Source organism: Dipodomys ordii, unplaced genomic scaffold, assembly GCF_000151885.1.
Source record: "Dipodomys ordii isolate 6190 unplaced genomic scaffold, Dord_2.0 Scaffold50, whole genome shotgun sequence".
In the NCBI taxonomy this organism is placed as follows: Eukaryota; Metazoa; Chordata; class Mammalia; order Rodentia; family Heteromyidae; genus Dipodomys; species Dipodomys ordii.
This window is the reverse complement of record NW_012267266.1, coordinates 1,637,013-1,645,401: the sequence shown is the minus strand read 5'-3', so window position 1 is coordinate 1,645,401 and position 8,389 is coordinate 1,637,013.

Here is an 8,389-nt window from a genome sequence, read left to right as displayed (position 1 = left end):
GCTCCGGTCCCGCTGGGAAGGGACCCTCAGCACCGCTCCCCCAGATCTGACTTCGTCGCGTTTGCGGGCTCCCTTGCCTGAGACGGGGATACACATTCCCCCTACCCCCCACCCCCGCCCCGTCTGCACCTCACCCGAGCCTCTGTCCCGGACCTTCGCGATCCCCCCTCCCTGCGCTCTCCGACACCTGTCCCCCATCCTGGCCCCTGGGAAGTCCGAGCTGGGGAAGTGTTCTCCCTAGGGCCTACTTCCCCTGCACCTGCCCTCCAGGTCCACTCTCCTCCCTCCCAGACCCCCGACTCACTCCGTGCGGCCTTCCCTTCCCGCTGCGCTCCGGGGAAGTGCACCCCTCCCCCTCCGGCCGAAGCCGCAGAGCGGTCAGCCTCGGTGGCCGCAGCAGCCGTGGGGCGGGAGGGGGGAGGACCGTGGAGGGGAGCGTGGGAGGGGGGATGGGATCTGGGAGTTCTCGAGTGAAATGAGGAAGGTACACGAGTGTGAGGATGAAGTGGCGGGCCTGATCTCAGATTCTTCCGAGGGTCCCCTAATCACCTGCCCACCGGGCGGTGGAGTGCTGCGGGTACACACATTTGCCCGGGACACACACACACATTCAGAGAGTCACACGGGACTCTGCCCCTCGAGGCCGCGCAGTGTCACGGCCTGTGCCACACGCCCTCACAGTGCCACACGCTCGCTGTCACACTCACACTCAGCAGTCACACACGGTGTCACACGCAGTGTCTCACACACTCCAACACTCGGTTTCTCGCGCTCAGCTCTGGCTCTCTGGCGCCATCTGGAGGTCTCTAAGCCGCTTAGGAGCTCCTTCCTCAGGGTTTGTACCCCGGGCTGCCAAGTGCCCCAATTCAATCAGACCTCCCGCCGGTGCCACCTGTAGTCCCAGGCAGGGTGTTCTAGGTCAGAACGATGAGGGCTATCTGCTAGCAAGGCCTGGTACTGGGTATGGAAAAAGCCCTCGATATGGGAGGACCCGTCTCTGGGTTGCTGCCATGGCTTCTGTGTCCTCATTCCTGTCCTCTCTGTGTGCTCCATTCCTACCATTCTAAGATCCCTTGTCTTTTTCTTCTGCTTCCACCTCTTCCCAGCTATGGCCTCTTTATGGATAGTCTTCAGGTAACGGTGGATTCTGTGGCTAGGTAAGGATACTAGCAAGAACTTCCCCAAGATCTCACCCTGAGAAGTCTCTCACCCTTTCTGGACTGGACTCTATTTTCACCCTCAGTTCTAGTCCTTGGCCCAGGATCCCAAGTGCAGGGCTCTGGATTGAAAATGCTATATGCTAGTGAAAGGAGGATCTGTCCTTTAAGTGGCCTCTTGGTCCCTGCAAAGCTTGTACTTGCTCCTGTGGCTGAGTATAGCAACAAGGAGGAAATCAGTGGCCCAGAGAGAAGAAATCTTCCACAGCAGGGCTGCCCCAGCCTCCCTGCCCCCAGCGTGTGCCTGCTGCCCACTGCAGCAAACCCTCCCCAGGCTGCTTGCTGGGAGCCATTCAAAGGCTCCTCTGTTCTCCTCCCTTGCTCAGGGCTGAGCAGGCTCAGCAGCCACCGAGCCTGGCAGGAAATGCTAATCTCCCAGATGTTCTCCTCCATCCTCCCTGCTCCATCACCATCAAACCCAAATCCTGCACCAAGTGGTTGGAGCAGAACTGGGCCAAGGCAGCCACATCACGGTGTGCCTACCCTTCTTTGCTTTCTATCCCTCCTACTCCAGCTACCAGGCTGGATTATGTGGGGACCTAATGGGGCAATGTAGGTATGGGAACTGGGTCCTGTCTTCCTTAAGAAGGAGAACTGGGAAAGAGGGCTAGGATTGGAAGGAAGATTATTGGAGAATAAAAGAGGTGGTATCTGAAGAGAGAAGCTAGGCTTTTGGCCTTGCACCAAACTAGGAGGAGGACTGGTTGGCATGTGAAGCATTGGGGGAGGCTCCTGAATCTGAGAGTCTAGCTGGGACTGTATCCAGAGAATGGAGTCTGGTTGATATCAGGTGTGGAAATGGTTGGGATGCTTGATGTGGTGTGCAGGTACGTGGGATGGACTGTAGCGAAGAGGACAGGGATGTTGTAGGACCTGAAACTAATAAAAAGTCTGTTGCTTCTGACTGAAGCTGGGACACTGTTGCAGTGATGTGATGCTGATGTGCCTAAGCTATAGCTAATCAGATTACCACAAAGGTGGTTGCCAAACCACGTATGTATGTGCATGGGTGCATAATGAGGGATGGCTATAATGAAAATGCCATTGTACCTGAAGCTATAGGTGTTGGGCTGGCACACCTGAGACTGGCTGTAGCCAAGAAGCTGTTCTCCATTAACAAGATGTAGGTGGAGCTGTAGCTGAATCCACTGTCCAGATCCTAGGAGATAAGAAGCTGTTGCTAGGAAGCTGTACCTGGGAAGCAGGATGTTACCTGGGATAAGAGCAGAGCTACTATTGTGTATAGGATTGTAGCTGAGATTCTATTGGTCCTGAAGCTATAGTTGTGATGACAGCATACTGGGGATTGGCTATAGCTAGGATGTTATTGCCCAGAATTGTAGCTGGGCTGTTCTTACGTGCAAGACTATCTGAGATGCTGTTATGCCTGCAGTTAAAGCTCCAAAGCTCGGGTGTAGCTGGGAGGCCATTTCTTGGTAATATAGCTGGACCACTGTTGTGTGGGGGCTGTATCTGGGACTCCGTTGTCTAGGAGATGAGAAGCTGTGCGCTGAGATGCTGTTCTGGGAGGCAGGATGCTACTTGTGATTGGAACTGATCTGCTTAGGATGGTCCCCAAGTGGCTTTGCTGGATCTGAGACTAGCAGGTTAGGGGAAGAGAGTGAGTCCTGCCTGGAGGTCTGGGAGATTCCAGGAGCCCCAGGTTGGGTGGGGGCTGCTGCTCCATGGAGGCCTGAGCAGCTGCTCTGCTGTGGAGCTGGGAAGCCTGTTTTCATTACCGTTTTAACTCTTTTTTTAACCTTGTTTTTCTCTCGGCTGCACTTTCGCTCACTCATTAATTTTGGTATTTTTCTCACGGTGCCTCAGCCCCTGTCACGGCTGCCATGGCAACAGGAGGCAGTGTGCACAGTGCCAAAATATCTGATCAAAAAATAACCAAAATAAGCAAACACCAAGACGACTGTGCTAGGGACTGTGGCCGAAGGAGAGCCAGTGGCTTAGATCCAGGGAACCCTAGTCTCCCAGGAGATTCCCTTCCACTCCCCTCTTCCCCCAGGGAAACTTTGCTGAACCTTCTGATAACCCGAGAGTCCCCTTCCCAAGGGACCCCACAGCACATTCTCCCAGGACTCAGATTTCCAATAGTCGCTGACCAAAAAGCAACTTTGCTTTAGGTTGGAACATTGAGAAGGAGTGAGGACTAGGATTCACGTTCTAGGAACTGACAGTTAACACTTCTCAGAGATTCCCTTTCTGCACCCATCCCTCCCCAGGCCCTGCTCAACTCCCACTTTGCCACCCCCACTTTCTTCCTTTTATAGCCCAATATCCTGAGGGGATGGACAGAAAGAAAAAAACTCACATTCGAGGCCTGCCTTACCCCTAACTCCTCAGTGGAGGTTCCAGGGACAAGATATCATTAAAGTACCTGGCATGCCTAGGTATCTGGCTATCACCTGACCAGAGGCAATTCCTAAACACTCTTGAACTCATTCCTCACTCTGACTTCCTTTTCCATTTCTTAGGCACCTTTTAGTTCTGGAGGCCTCCTTCTCCACAAGGGAGTGAAAAAAATTTTTTTGAGTTTCATGCAAGGGAGAAATGGTCAAAGTTCTTGCTACTCATACCCCACTCCTTCACCCACTAATTTCCCCTCTAACGGAGCTTGTCTAGATGTCTGGTATACTGGCAAATAAGAGAAGGAGGAAGCTCTCAAATATGCAATTTCATCTCTATCCCTTGTCCCTGTGCCTCTCTGCCCCTCCCCCATCTATCCACCCTCTGCCCCAGCCCATGAAAGTCTCACTGGCCTTTGGGGCTAACTAGAACTCACCTCCTGCTCCTCACTTTCAATTTCTATCCTCCCCTCCCCTCAAGAGCTGTAGTGGCCTTGGCCTTCTGGCAGAGCCTTCCTAGCCCGTTTCCATAGAAACCTGATAGGCTGTACAATGCAGGAGCCCGAGGGAAGACAGAAGAAGGAAAAAGGGATCAGGCCTCAGGGACAGCCCAAGATGAAGGGACGTGAGCACTGAAAGAAGGTGGGGAACTGCCCCATCTAAACAGTGGAACCCTGATTTGGGGAAGGAGAGAAGAGGTAGCAAAATCTTGATAGATTCCCTCCCCATGTCGTTGGCTCTGCTGCTCCGGAGAAGGGGACAGAGAACCATCCCCTCCCCTGGCACAGGGAGGGGATATTCTTTCCTCCTCAGCCTCTTCAATATTTCTTAGAATGTTTCTTTACTAAGAACGGCCTGATTTGGGATGGATCTCTTCCTAAGATTCATCAGACAGGGACCCGAAGGATCCTTCTCCACCCACACAAGCTCCCCTCCTTCCCCAGGCTGGGGATTCCGTTCCTTGATCCGAAGGCTGGGCGGCCCCGTGGACCCAGTGGCCGGCGCTGACCCCATGGCGTGCTGCTTTCAAAGGCCCCATTCATGTCTGGGGGCTGAAGGCACCATTGTCCCCCGCATGGGGGGAGTGTGTTGTGGGGACTAAGGGGGTCTCGACTCAGAAGGAAGGAATGCGTCTGGAGAAATTGCCCTCGGGGATGCAGTCTCAAAGTCCCTACCAGATATCCACCGGGACCTTTTCATGACCCCAGCCTTTTCCCCAGGAGCTCCCAGCAGCCTTTGCGCTTCCCCTCAGGGTGGGGGCCCTGGAAGCCGCCGGGAAGCCTCGCCCCACCCCTCGGGTGCGGGTGCGCCTAGGCGACCAAGGTTGAGGCCGGGAGCTGTCCAGCAGCTCTGGTTCTGACCGGCCTCTGATTCACCTAAGTGCCTTTGGACAAGGGGCGCACAAGGCCAGCCCTGGTGCCTCAGAAACTCTTCCCCACCCAGGCAGGCTAAGACCACAAACCATACCTGGCCTGAGTGGGCTTGGACGCAGCTCTGGAAGTGGGGATTAATCCCTGCTAAGAACTAATCCAGGGAGCGACCTCACTCCTGCCCTATCTGAGCAGAATCAAAGAATCAAGACCAAAACCCTGGAACCTTGTCCTAGACCTGGGCAGAGAAAAGAACAAGGAAGGTCAGACCCTGCCTCTTCCCCCTTCCTCCATCTCACTCCAAGCCTGCTTCTGTTTTCCTCCCTCTCTCCTCCCTCCTCTTTCTCCCTCCCTGCTGGGTTGGGGGCTGCTGAATTATCATTTCTCAGCTCTGCTAATGTGCTCCCTGATGCGGGGAGGGATCATAATTCTGGGAGATGATTAAGTTTCAAATTGTTTTTCTTTCTGTTGTTGAAGATGAGGTTTTAATATGGTCCCTCCTCAGCTGGTTTGCACCTACCCCCATCCCTTTTCTCCTAGTATGCTCAACACTGATTGGTCAGGTCTGGGACTATATCTTTTGGAGTCTCCTCTAAACTTTTGGGTACACAGGGTAGGGAGAGGTGGAAGGCCTATACCTACACTTGACTCAAGGGGAACGCATACAATATACTGGTGATAAATGTTGGTTTTGAAGTCAAACAAGTTGGAATTCAAATCTTTTCTTTTTTTTTATTTTTTTATTTTGGTCGGTCATGGGGCTTGAACTCTGGGCCTGGGCGCTATCCCTGAGGACTTCAGCCCATGGCTAGCGCTCTACCACTTGAGCTACAACACCACTTCTGGTTTTCTAGTGGTTTATTGGAGATAAGAGTTTCACGGACTTTCCTGCCTGGGCTGGCTTTGAACCGTGATCCTCAGAACTCAGCCTCCCGAGTAGCTAGGATTACAGGCATGACCACCGCACCAGCTGGAATTCAAATCTTGATTGTCACTTACTGCCCATGTGACTGAGTTACTTAAACTACCTGAGCCTCAGTTTCTTTGCCCATTAAATGGATATGCTACTACTGTTGTTGAGGAATTTAAAATAATGCTTTAAAAATATTTAGCAAAGTGCCTGTCTTATGATAGACCCTAGTAGCTGTTAGTAGTTATTAATGCACATAAACTCCACAGTGTCATCTTGCTCCTCCCATTCCCCTGACTTTGTTCTTTGGTTCAGTAAATGTTTATCTAGGGCCTTGTGTTTTCCAGATATTGTGCAATTGAGATTGTTAGCCAAGAGTGAGGGAGCTGGGCGTAGGTTCTCCTGTTTTTCTTTCCCTCGAACACTTTAATTCACCTCCCTTCCTCCCTTCAGCTTAAATTCACTCCCATTTTACCTCTCATCTACGTCTAGCTCTCTCTTCATTATTCTATTCCATGCTTCCTTCTTTCACCGAAGACTTACCACTTCACCTGGATTCTGACTCTAATACACATGTGTCTTTTACCTTCTGTATCATTTGAGGCCATCAAAATTAAAACATTTGAGAGAATTCTAAGTCATACTGTGTGTCTGTGTGTGAAAGAGAGGTGTTAATTCACGTTTAACAGTGAATGTATAGTATATTTCTGAAGTCTCAGATGTGAAGAGTGAGCTTGTTTATGTGCACAAAACTGACTTCTACAATAAGTCATAACTTTTGAAAAATATTAATTTCTTTGCCCACCTTTCATTCTGCTCTGTCCTTGACTGTATCTTTACTTGGGATTTATTGTTTTAATCATTGTTATTGACATGTAACTGATATACCAAAACCCTGCAAATATTTAATATTGGATAACACTTTTATAATCTGAATGAGTAACCTTACCAGTTATTAGTAAGAGAGGCTGACTTTGGAGGGGAGAATGGGGAGATAGAATTTAGGACTCTGTGCATGCTACACAAGCACTCTACCACCAAGCCACAATCTCAGCTCTATGATAATGTGTTTTTATGTCTACTTAACACTGACCTCCTGCCTTTTATTGTCCTAGTAATGGATTTAGGACACACTGCTCCAAAATATACCATTTTGTTAACAACAGGAAGGTCATTCTCCCATGCTTCTCTCTCCCCCATCTTTCTTCTTGAAGAAAGGCCTGAAGCAGGCCATAATACTTTAGACTTTTTCCCTTCTTTCTCTCCTGAAATAAGTCATAAAACCTTCATTCCAGACACCCCTGGAAGGAACAACCTTGTCTTCAAAGTCAGAATTATCAAGAAGAATTTGAACAAACATGCCTTACTAAGACTTAACCCTATTTTATTTTCATTAGGTCATATCTTTCTCTGTCTAATCATACCTGTGCATGACTGTCCACTCTGCATTAAACTTAAGCATAAAATTACGCATTTCCTTGTTTCTTTGAGTCTTTATATCCTTATGAAGACTTTAATGTTCTACAAAATTTATACTAAATAAACATGGATTTTTTTCTGGTTAATCTGTCTTTTGTTATAGAGATCTCAGTAGATAAGAAAAGAAATGTTTTCTACTTAACATTGGCTTTATTCCTCTTTCAATTTAGGGCTTTTTTTTTTTTTTTGGTTGGTCATGGGGCTTGAACTCTGGTCTGGACGCTGTCCCTCAGCTAGTCAACTCAAGGCTAGCATTCTACCACTTGAGCCACAGCACCACTTCGTTTTCTGGTGGTTTATTGGAGATCAGAGTCTCACGAACTTTCCTGTCCAGGCTGGCTCTGAACGGTGATCCTCAGATCTCAGCCTCTCCAGTAGCTAGGGTTACAAGCATGAGCCACTGGCTCCTGACATATAGAAGGTTTGGTGCAAGTCAAGAAACAGAAAGCACAATAGGCATTTTTAACTGGAGGGAATTTAGAAAAGGGAATCATTGAAATAACTTCTGGAAGAAGCTCCATTTTCAGAAAGTGCACCAGGAGTGCTAACATGTTTGTCATGATCAGTAAGGCATAGAGTCAATGCCACTGCTGGACCTATTGATTTAAAGAGCACATTGTCAGAGAGCTGACATCCAGGAATTAGGAAGTAGAGATCAGCAAGCTGGGATGGTTGCTATAAGAGAATCCCATGTCACCAAGGTCCCAGTTGCCAGCAAAATGACCAAAATAGCAGAAAGAGGGCTTCTTCCTTCTTTCTGCCATCTAGTCACACTAGTGCACCTGAGGATAAGGGAATGTAGGCTAGCTCTTTAGTCTTTGTAACACACGAGAAGAAAGTAGGGTAAGAAGATGCATGCCAGTGGACCATATTGAATCTTAACTTGCTTCTTGCCATTTAGGAGTTCACCAGCTAGAAAAGATAACATCGGGCTGGGAAGGTGGCTCAGTGGTAGAGTGCTTGCCTTGCATGCATGAGGCCCTGGGTTCGATTCCCCAGCACCACATAAGCAAAAAGAAAAAAAGTGGAAGTGGAGCTGTGGCTCACGTGGTAGAG